This window comes from Tachyglossus aculeatus, chromosome 4, assembly GCF_015852505.1.
Source record: "Tachyglossus aculeatus isolate mTacAcu1 chromosome 4, mTacAcu1.pri, whole genome shotgun sequence".
NCBI classification, from domain to species: Eukaryota; Metazoa; Chordata; class Mammalia; order Monotremata; family Tachyglossidae; genus Tachyglossus; species Tachyglossus aculeatus.
Genome location: NC_052069.1, coordinates 34,410,841 through 34,422,574, shown reverse-complemented (window position 1 = coordinate 34,422,574; position 11,734 = coordinate 34,410,841). Strand labels below are relative to the sequence as shown.

General features: G+C 43.4%; 1 non-coding gene across 1 annotated transcript; it reads left to right on the top strand.

Moving 5' to 3' along the window:
* Positions 1-3,728: 3,728 nt before the first annotated feature.
* On the top strand, positions 3,729-3,866 carry LOC119928049. Its single transcript, XR_005451008.1, has one exon. It is a non-coding gene; the product is annotated as a small nucleolar RNA SNORA7 (small nucleolar RNA).
* Positions 3,867-11,734: the final 7,868 nt, after the last annotated feature.

Here is an 11,734-nt window from a genome sequence, read left to right as displayed (position 1 = left end):
GAGTCAGAGGTCATGGGTTCAAATCCTGGCTCCGCCACTTGTCAGCTATGTGACTTTGGGCAAGTCACTTAGCTTCTCTGTGCCTCAGTGACCTCATCTGTAAAATGGGGATGAAGACTGTGAGCCCCCCGTGGGACAACGTGATCACCTTGTAACCTCCCCAAGCGCTTAGAACTGTGCTTGGCACATAGTAAGTGCTTAATAAATGCCAACATTATTATATATTATTATAATATACCTGACCTAATTCTTTTCAGCACTGCTGCCTCATCCCCCTGACTTGGAAAGAGAAAATGTACGCAAATAGGTAGGGTTGCCCTCTAACTCAGTTTTGTAATGCATGAAGGAGTTCTGGCTCACCTGCTGAATTTTCACTTCCCATGGATGAAGGGTGTGAAGGTGGAGCAGGAGGGATGGAGTGGGAGCGGAAGCCTCTTTACATCCTGGATTAAGCCTTACCAGTGTCAAAAAGTGGAATGGTCAAATCCCAGGAAGAAGACTAAAATGACTTTCTCAGTTTCAGAGGTCAATGATCCTGTGATTTGCATGGGCATGCGGTCCAGGAATGCAGAAATTCCTCCCCTGCAGCCCTTGCATGGCTGGAAACCTATGCTTCTCAGCAGAAACAATGGTGCAGATAATGTCTTCATTCAATTTCATTCAATCAGTAATATTTATTGAGCACTTACTGTGTGCAGAGCAAATCAAGCGGAGAAATACTCTGCCCCAAGAGCAAATGGGGCTTAGGGGTGTCAAGGGTAGAGCCAGCAATTCTCCAGGGAAGGATTCAGCTATGTCATCACCTACAAGGGAAATCAATGAAAGGGTGTAAAATAGAAAGAGAATGATCTTGGGAATCAGAAAACCTGAGTTCTAAACCCAACTCTGCCACTTGCCTGCTGTGTGACATTGTCATTTCACTTTTCTTTGCCGCTGTTTCCTCATCTGTAAAATATGGAAAAAATACCTGTTCCTCCTCCCTCTTATACTGTGATCCCCACATGGGACAGAGACTGTGTATGCTTTGATTATATTGTATCTACCCTAGTGCTTACCATACTGCTTGTCTCACTATAAACACATAATAAATGTCATCAACAATAAATGCTTTGTGTGTTTAGGATAGATTTTGCTTTCTGGTGTGCAGACAGCTGATTAATTTTTTTTTGAGGAAGAATTTAGTATCATTTTTTGGTACCAAGGAGGAAGTGACTGGGGTAGTCTTTGTGACTGTGAACCCACTGTTGGGTAGGGACTGTCTCTATATGTTGCCAACTTGTACTTCCCAAGCGCTTAGTACAGTGCTCTGCACACAGTAAGTGCTCAATAAATATGATTGATTGATTGATTGATTGGAAGAACTAGAATTTAAAGGTAACTTTCCCCTCTAGACTGTAAGGCTCCTTGAGGGCAGGGAAAGTTTCTACCTATTTGTATTTGCCCAAGTGATTAATACAGTGCTTTGCACACTATAAGTGCTCAATAAATGCAATTGATTGATTGATTGACTTTGCAATCTAGGGGCAAAGGGAACTTGGTGGAGTTGGGGAGAGGAGCCTCCCAAAGAGAATAGAGTGTGTGAAGATCAGTTATTGGGAAGGGGTACATGACACGGATGAACTTTACATAAGACTGTGTCTGGGGCAAACTATCCGATCTACCAATCCCTAGTAGTAGGGGTTGAATTATGAAACAACATGGAGTTATGTTCCCTATTGTTGACATCTGCCAGTCATGTGATGAAATCTGGAACCAGCCTGGAGCCCAACCCCAGTCCTTGCCCTGCCTCTACCATCCATACATGACCCTAGCAGAGGAAACTGCATGTCAGAGACTCCATCCTCTAAGCCTATACATTCTGCAGAGAAGCAGCGTTGCTCAGTAGAAAGAGCCCGGGCTTTGGAGTCAGAGGTCATGAGTTCAAATCCCGGCTCCGCTGTCAGCTGTGTGACTTTGGGCAAGTCACTTCTCTGTGCCTCAGTTCCCTCATCTGTAAAATGGGGATTAAGACTGTGAGCCCCTTGTGGGACAAGCTGATCACCTTGTAACCTCCCTACCGCTTAGAAGAGTGCTTTGCACATAGTAAGTGCTTAATAAATGCCATCATTATTATTATACCTGCAGGAAGCTGAGGGTGAAGGCTAAGAGAGGACCACTGTCCTTGCTCCATCCCACAACCTCTATTGGTAGGTGACTTTGGTCTTGACCGTTAGGTGGGGCTACAAGTGGGGAAAGGTGGAAGGGGAGTTAGAGGAGCTTTGGTTGTGACTAAGTTTAAAATAAGAGTTTAGAAAAGAAAGAACAAATACAGTTAGTATTAAAGTCCCATGGGAGAGGATGCTGAGAGGGATAGGGAGTCAGGGAAGTAGAAGCAGAAGTCAACCTATGAATCAAGCAAAAACTCCTCACATTCGGCTTTAAGGCTGTCCATCTCCTCGCCCCCTCCTACCTCACCTCCCTTCTCTCCTTCTCCAGCCCAGCCCACACTCTCCGCTCCTCTGCCGCTAACTTCCTCCCTGTACCTTGTTCTCGTCTGTCCCTCTGTCAACCCCTGGTCCACGTCCTTCCCCTGGCCTGGAATGCCCTCCCTCCACACATCCGCCAAGCTAGCTCTCTTCCTCCCTTCAAAGCCCTACTGAGAGCTCACCTCCTCCAAGAGGCCTTCCCAGACTGAGCCCCATTTTTCCTCTCCTCCTCCCCATCCCCCCTGGCCTACCTCCTGCCCCTCTCCACAGCACTTGTATATATATTTGTACAGATTTATTACTCTATTTCACTTTTACACATTTACTATTCTATTTTGTTAATGATGTGCATATAGCTTTAATTTTATTTCTTCTGACGACTTTGACACCTGTCTACATATTTTGTTTTGTTGTCTGTCTCCCCCTTCTAGACTGTGAGCCCACTGTTGGGTGGGGACCATCTCTATATGTTGCTAACTTGTACTTCCAAGCACTTAGTACAGTGCTCTGCACACAGTAAGTGCTCAATAAATACGAATAAATGAATGGAAGTATAGGCATTTCTTGAAATAATGCAGTGCAATAGGCCAAGAGCTGAGTTTGACGTACAGGAAAGGATTGGATGGGAGGGGCGGTGTTGGTATGGAATTTACAGTGTAATTTACATTTCCTTGGTTCAGCCATCCTGAGATCCCTTCTTTAGGGAAATCAGTCTTCACATTGTTCCTCAAGAAGAGAAAATTAATCTGTTCAGGTATTGCAGCTCACCACACCTGAACCAACAGACAAGCAATCGCACTTGCCATTTAAATAATCTGTGCAGATCTTGAGCTGACCTGAGCAGCTATTTCACTACTCATAAGCAGTCTTCCCTCCTGATATAGTTCTCCAAGAGATTGAACTCATTGTGATTAATCACATAAGCATCTGAATGAGTGTGATGAGAAATTCATTTGCGGACTCTGTGTGAAGATTAATCTACTCATAATTCAACACTTCTTCAGTGTCCTCTAATACATTTTGGAAGTGATGGTCAAGGGCCTAATTGTTCTTTAACACTATTCCTTGGTGGCCTTGGAGGTGATGACTTTGCCCTGACATCTTTCCACTATAATATTGATGTTGAGCCCAACTCTCCTAATATTGACTCTTTGGGGAACGGCAATGCACACTCAATGGGTGTCTTCCTCCTTCCCATTCCTGATTATCTGCTTGACTCCAACTTACAAATATGCTGGTTTCTAGTAGGTAATCCCCATCCGATCCCTCACAGGGTCACACCTGGAGAGCGCCCAGTACTCCACCAGTCTCGACTTTGGGAGGGAGAGTCAAGCAGAGGCCTACCCAATCCATTCCTAGCTTGGGCAGTGGCTAGTGAGTGGAAGGCAATCTGCTACAAGTCAAAACTCACCTGTGCTGGGCAGCAGTGACACGGAGAGAGTCAAGGGTGGAGACAAGTTGACTGTGCGGAAGGAGACAATGGTAAACCACTTCTGTATTTTTACCAAGAAAACTCTACGGGTACACTACCAGAACGATTGCAGGTGGAGAGTGGGGCGTTCTGGGAGAGAAGTGTCCATCGCGTCACTATGGATCAGAGACGATTCGACAGCATAAGACAAGACAAGATCCCTATCAGATGAGTTGCCTGTATTTCACAGTCCACTTGCCTGTATTTCACTCCACTCCCTAACAATCCCTAACAACATTGCTCCATGGGCCACAAGGCTTTGGAGATAAAACTGTGGATCAATGGCTATGCTCCCACTGCCCTGCTCCTATGAATGTTCCCCTCAAAACATCCATAGTTTCAAACTTGATCCAGTGCACTAATGTTTCATGTCTGCATGCAGCTGAAGATGAATTCCTCTCAAACTTATGTCCATGAAAGGAGCCCTCTTTTTATACTGATCGTCAGCACTTTTGACCTCTCTAGTTGTATATATTTTTATGTTTGTCACTCCAGTAAGAGTATAAACTCCTTGTGGCCTGGGAACCTGTCGCCCTCATATTTCAACCCCTTCTCATCCCTTCACTGATTCTCGGGGACTTCAATATCCATGTGCATGTTCCCAAGGACTTTACCACTTCCTGCTTGCCATGACACCACATCACACTCCAACTGTCACCCTCTCTCCCTCCAACCATGCTTCTCCAAACTTCTCAAGCCAGTTGTTTATACTCACTGCTTCCGCTCCCGCTCCTCCAACTCTTTCCTCCACCTACCTTCCGTTCCTTCACTCCACAGAAACAGCTCTCTCTAAGATCAACAGTAATCTCCTTCTTACCCAATCCAATAGTTTCTAGTCCATCCTAAACCCTCCTCAACGTTTCTGGTGCATTCAACACTGTAGACTACCCCCTTCTGGAAACATGATCTAACCCTTGGCTTCACTGACACTGTATTCATTCATTCATTTAATCGTATTTATTGAGCGCTTACTGTGTGCAGAGCACTGTACTAAGTGCTTGGGAAGTACAAGTTGGCAACATATAGAGACGGTCTCTACCCAACAGCGGGCTCACAGTCTAGAAGGGGGAGACAGACAACAAAACAAAACATATTAACAAAATAAAATAAATAGAATAAATATGTACAAGTAAAATAGAGTAATAAATATGTACAAACGTATATACATATATACAGGTGCTGTGGAGAGGGGAAGGAGGTAAGGCAGGGGGGATGGGGAGGGGGAGAGGAAGGAGTGGGCTCAGTCTGGGAAGGCCTGTACTCTCCTAATTCTTCTTCTGTGTCTCCGTCTGCCCCTTCTTAGTCTCCTTTGCTGGTTCCTCCACTGCCTCCCAGCCTCTAACTCTTTTATGGTATTTGTTAAGCACTTACTATGTGCTAGGGACTGTACAAAGCACTGGGACTGGACACAGTCCATGTCCCTCTTGGGACTCACACTGTTAATCTCCGTTTTACAATGAGATAACTTGAGGCACAGGGAAGTTAACTGACTTTTCCAAGGTGACAAAGAAGACCGATGGCAGATTCAGAATTAGAACCCAGATCCTTCTGACTCTCAGGCCTTGCCATGACACCACATCACACTCCAACTGTCACCCTCTCTCCCTCTAACCATGCTTCTCCAAACTTCTCAAGCAAGTTGTTTATACTCACTGCTTCAGCTCCAGCTCCTCCAACTCTTTCCTCCACCTTCCTTCCATCCCTTCACTCCACAGAAACAGCTCGCTCTAAGATCAACAGTAATCTGTTGATCCATTTGGCCAAACGTGTTTCTCTAACAAGTTCTGGGCCACTCTATACATCCATTCTCTTGAAGAACTAATTTGATCCCAAAGATTTAACTAGCATCTCAATGTGGGGAAGCAACATGTCATAGCATGGCAGGATTGTGAGCCTGGGAGAAAGATGATCGTGTGTTCTAGTCTTGGCTCTGTCACTAATCTGCTGGGTGACCCTGGCCAAGTCACTTCACTTCTCTGTGCCTCATTTACCTCATCTGTAAAATGGGATTGGGACTGTGAACTCCACATGGGCAGGGACTGTGTTCAAGTTTATTTGCTTGCACTCACCCCAAAGTTTAGTACAGTGCCTGGCACATAGTAAGCACTTAACAAATACCATCGTCATCATTAATATGGGTTATTTTTACATCTTCCTCTAAAGCCCTGATCTCTCTTCTTCTCTGCAGTCTCGCACTTCCCTATCTAGTCTTCGTAACAACTCTACCTGGATGTTTTGCCAACACCTCAAACTTAAAATGTCCAAAACAGAACTCCTTCATCCTTCCCACCAAAACCCTGCCAACTCCATACCTTTCTTATCACCGTAGGCAACACCACAACCCCATAACACTGGCATTATAGTAATAATAATAGTGGCATTTATTAAGCACTTACTATGTGCAAAGCACTGTTTCAAGCGCTGGGGAGGTTACAAGGTGATCAGGTTGTCCCATGGGGGGCTCACAGTCTTAATCCCCATTTTCCAGATGAGGTAACTGAGGCACAGAGAAGTTAAGTGACCTGCCCAAGGTCACACAGCTGACAGGTGGCAGAGCCGGGATTTGAACCCATGACCTCTGACTCCAAAGCCCAGGCTCTTTCCACTGAGCCATGCTGCTTCTATCCTAATTCATCTAAATTCATCCTAAATATCCTAAATTCATCTCTGTCATTCATCTCTGTCACTCATTCAATCTGTCACGAAATCCTGTGAATTCTATATTCACAACATCTCTAGAATTTGCCTTTTTCCTCTCCAAACTGCTACCACCATGATCCAAACACATATCATTTCCTTCCTTGGATTACTTCATCAGCCTCCTTGCTGATCTCCCTGGCATCTGCCTCTCCCCTCTCCATTCACTCTGCTGCCCGGATCATTTCTATGAAAAACCTTCCAGTCTGTATGTTCCCAATCCTCAAAAACCTTCAGTATTTGCCTATCCTCCGCTGCATTCATTCATTCATTCATTCAATTGTATTTATTAAGCACTTACTGTGTGCAGAGCACTGGACTAAGCACTTGGGAAGTACAAGTTGACAACATATAGAGATGGTCCCTACCCAACAATCAATCATTTGTATTTATTGAGCGCTTACTGTGTGCAGAGCACTGTACTAAGCACTTGGGAAGTACAAGTTGGCAACAATGGGCTCACAGTCTAGAAGGGGGAGACAGACAACAAAACAAAACAAAACATCTGCATCAAAAAGAAAGTCTTTACCATTTGTTTTAAGGTATTCAGTAAGCTTTTGTTCCCCTACCTTACCTAACTCATCTCCTACTACATCCCAATCAGCATACTACATTTCTCTAATTCCAACCTTCCCTCTGTATCTTGATTTTGTCTTCCCTGCCACCAATCTCTTGTCCGCATTCTCTCTCTGGCTTGGAACTCCCTCCCATTTCATATCTGACAGTCCACCACACTCTCCACCTTCAAAACTCTCCTAAAATCTCACCACCTCTAAGAGGCCTTTCCTAAGCCTCATTTCCTCTATCCATCCTACCCTTTGCATTGACTAAACACTTGACTACATACCCCTCAAGCATTTGATAATCACTCTAGTGCCATAGCACTTAAATACATATAGGTATACTCTACTATTTCCCCTAAGTATAATTCATTTTAATGTCTGTCAGTCCCTGTAGACTGTAAATGCCTGGTGGGCAGGGATTACATCAAATTGTTCTTTCCCAACTCTTTAGTACAGTGCTCGATTGATTGGTTGATTCTATGTACCTATTAACCATTCAATCAATCAATCAATCATATTTATTGAGTGCTTACTGTGTGCAGAGCACTGTACAAGCACTTGGGAAGTACAAGCTGGCAACATATAGAGACAGTCCCTACTCAACCGTGGGCTCACAGTCTAGAAGGGGGAGACAGAGAACAAAACCAAACATATACTAACAAAATAAAGTAAATAGAATAGATAGGTACAAGTAAAATAAATAAATAAATAAATAGAGTAATAAATATGTACAAACATATATACATATATACAGGTGCTGTGGGGAAGGGAAGGAGGTAAGATGGGGGGGATAGAGAGGGGGACGAGGGGGAGAGGAAGGAAGGGGCTCAGTCTGGAGAGGCCTTCTGGAGGAGATGAGCTCTCAGTAGGGCCTATTACAGTCCACTGCAGCAAATAGACATTCAATAAATACTATTATTATTACTGCACCTGCTAATCTCCTATGCTGTTGAAAAATTGATGCTGGAAATTTGGACACAGCCTTCTGCTTGTTTCCATAGCTCACGGCTTTACTTCTCATCCTTTTGGAGTTCATTTTCCAAAAGATCCAGAGGTGAAGTCCAACTACGGAATTTTAGGTTAATAAAATCCCACGGATATTTAACAAAACCGTAAACTCATTTATTATCACTGTGGAATTAAATAATTTCACTTAGTAATTTCATACACACTATACAAAATTTATGAGGGGACATCTCAATACAACTGTTTTGATTTCAGATGCTCGCATCTATTTAGAATTAATATTGCCATTACTGAACAGCCTCATGTTTTTCAGTGGAGAAAAGTTAAGCAAAGTGAATGCAAAGTTGGAAACTTATCAAAACTATTTTCATCATCAATCGTATTTATTGAGCGCTTACTATGTGCAGAGCTATTTTGAAGAGAGAGGTCAAAGAAAAAATGACATCAGCAACTACCATACCATTTCTTGACAGAAAAATCCCTACCTCAAATGAACCATAAATTTAGGGTGAACTTTTTAGTGGTTTCATGATCACCAAGTGCCATTTGTAGAATGAAAACTCTTCAGACTTTAGTGGGTGATAAGAAGCCCAGGGAAAAACTTGTTCAATCCAAATAATAATTTTCACCTTGTGCTAGGAAATCATTCTAACCAAATTCTGTTAAACCTGAGACATGAGAATAGTCTGACTGTATGATTGTTGAATTGTGACACTTCTTTCGCTGGACTGTATTGCTGGACTACTGCATTTTAAATCCAAATTCGTTTTGAGGAAACAGGGAGCCTGAACTATTGCAACTGCTTAAATTTTTCAATTATTTTAAATTCTCCTTTGATCTTTATTCCTCCAGCCCATTATCTATGGCTCTGTGGAACTTCTAAATAGATGGCAGGACTCCAATAATTATATTCCATCTGAATTCTGGACAAGGTTTGGCCAATCTTGAACCTCAGTCTTTGGAGGACGTAACTGCTGTATTCAAGATAAAGGTTTTTTCAAGAACTTATAGAATTCTTGGGATAAATTCATAAATAAGCAGGGTAAATACAGAAGGTGGAATGAACTTTTCTTTCTGTCACTTAGCTGGTGTATACCCAAAGCAAAGCACTTAGTACAGTGCTCTGCACACAGAAAGCGCTCAATAAATATGATTGAATGAATGAATGTTTCAATATGCACTTCTTCCTGCCTTCAGGGCATCTCTATTTGGATGTCCAGCTAACACATCAAACTTAACACGCCCAAATTAGAACTCATCTTCCCACCCAAAACCTTGTCCTCCCCTACTATCACTGTAGACAGCACCATCATCATCCTTGTCTCACAAGCCTGTAACCTTGGCACTTTCCTCGACTGATCTCTCTCCTTCAATTCACATGTTCAATCTGTCACCAAATCCTGTCGATTCAACCTTCACAACACTCTATCCCTCCAAACTGCCACAACGCTTGGTCCAATCACTTCCCCTGTCCCATCTGTACTGCTGCATCAAGCAGCGTGGCTCAGTGGAAAGAGCACGGGCTTTGGAGTCAGAGGTCATGGGTTCGAATCCCGGCTCCACCACAAGTCTGCTGTGTGACCTTGGGCAAGTCACTTAACTTCTCTGAGCCTCAGTTACCTCATCTGTAAAAATGGGGATTAAGACTGTGAGCCCCACATGGGACAACTTTATCACACTGTATCCCCACCCAGTGCTTAGAACAGTGCTTTACACATAGTAAGCACTTAATAAATGCCATCATTATTATTATTATTATTATTATTATTATCAACCTCCTTGTGTCCCTCCTGCCTCGTCTCTTCCCACGTGAGTCCAAACTTTGCTGCCCAGATCATTTTATAAAAAAAAATTCAGACTCCGACTCCCTACTCCTCTAAACCTCCAGAGCATTCTCTTTCACATTCATTCAATCGTATTTACTGAGCGCTTACTGTGTGCAGAGCACTGTACTAAGCGCTTGAAGTAAGCATATCAAACAGAAACTCCTTTCCAATGGCTTTAAAGCACTCAATCACCTTGCCCCCTTCTATCTTACCTCACTGATTTTTACTATAACTCAGCACATTTACTTCACTTCTGTAACACCAACCTACTCACTGTACCTTGATCTTCTGTAATAATAATAAGAAGCAGCAGCAGCGTGGCTCAGTGAAAAGAGCATGGGCTTGGGAGTCAGAGGTCATGGGTTCAAATCCCAGCCCTGCCAATTGTCAGCTGTGTGACTTTGGGCAAGTCACTTAACTTTTCTGGGCCTCAGTTACCTCACCTGGAAAATGAGGATTAAGACTGTGAGCCCTCTGTGGGACAACCTGATCACCTTGTAACCTCCTCAGAGCTTAGAACAGTGCTTTGCACATAGTAAGCGCTTAATAAATGCCATCATTATTATTATTATTTGTTAAGCGCTTACTATGTGCAAAGCACTGTTCTAAGTGCTGGGGGGGATACAAGGTGATCAGGTTGTCCCACGTGGGGCTCACAGACTTAATCACCATTTTACAGATGGGGTAATAGAGGCTCAGAGACGTTAAGTGACTTGCCCAAGGTCACACAGCAGACATGTGGCGGAGCCGGAATTAGAACCCATAACCTCCGACTCTCAAGCCCGTGCTCAAAAGAGCCATGCTGCTTCTCCTATTGTGACTGGAACCTCACCCACATCCACCCTCTGGCTTAGCTACAACTACTTCCCCCTTTATATCCGACAAACCATCACTCCACCATCAAAACCTTTTAAAAAATCATATCCCTTCCACGTGGCTTTCCCCATCTAATCCTTCTTTTCTCCTACTCCCTCTTTTTTCTGTTTCATACTTGCACTTGGATTCTTCCCCTTTATTGGCTTCACCCTCAGTCTCACAGCACTTATGTGCATAGCCACAATTTATTTTAATGTCCATCTCCTCCTCTAGTCTTTAAGCTCCTTGTTGGCAGGTGACATGTCTCCCAATTCTGTTACATTGTGCGATTCCAAACACTTAGTAAAATGTTCTGCACACAAAAATCAATTGATCGATTAAATAAACAAAATCTAAATGGGAAAACCCATAAAAGAAAATGTAACTTCCTGTGCTTTATTCTCCCACTGAGCATTCCTTGGCCCAGGTGTGAAGACTAAGAAAAGCTCCTTCACCTGTCCCTACTTCCTTGCTACACCTGACTGGAGGAGAGACTAAGAGGCATGACAATTACCAATCTACAAGTGATTATTTTCCCCACAAAGGGATTACCGCAGCATAAAAGATGGCAGGAGGATTAGCTCAGATACACAGAGTGACTCTTCCCACTGTGTCCAAATGTAACCAGGAAAAGACTATTGGGAGACTCGGGGTCTAATTTGGGCTCCAACCCTTGCTTGCTTTGTGACCTTAGGCAAGTCACTTAACTTCTCCGTGCTTTACTTTTGTCATCCATAACCACTCAGTTCAGTGTTCTGCACACAGGAGGCACTCAAAAAGTGAAATTGATTAGTTGGTTAATTAATAAAAATAGGGGTGAAATACCTGTTCTACCTTTACCTTAGTTTCAGGGATAAGGGACTGTAGCCAACTTGATTATGCTCTATCTAT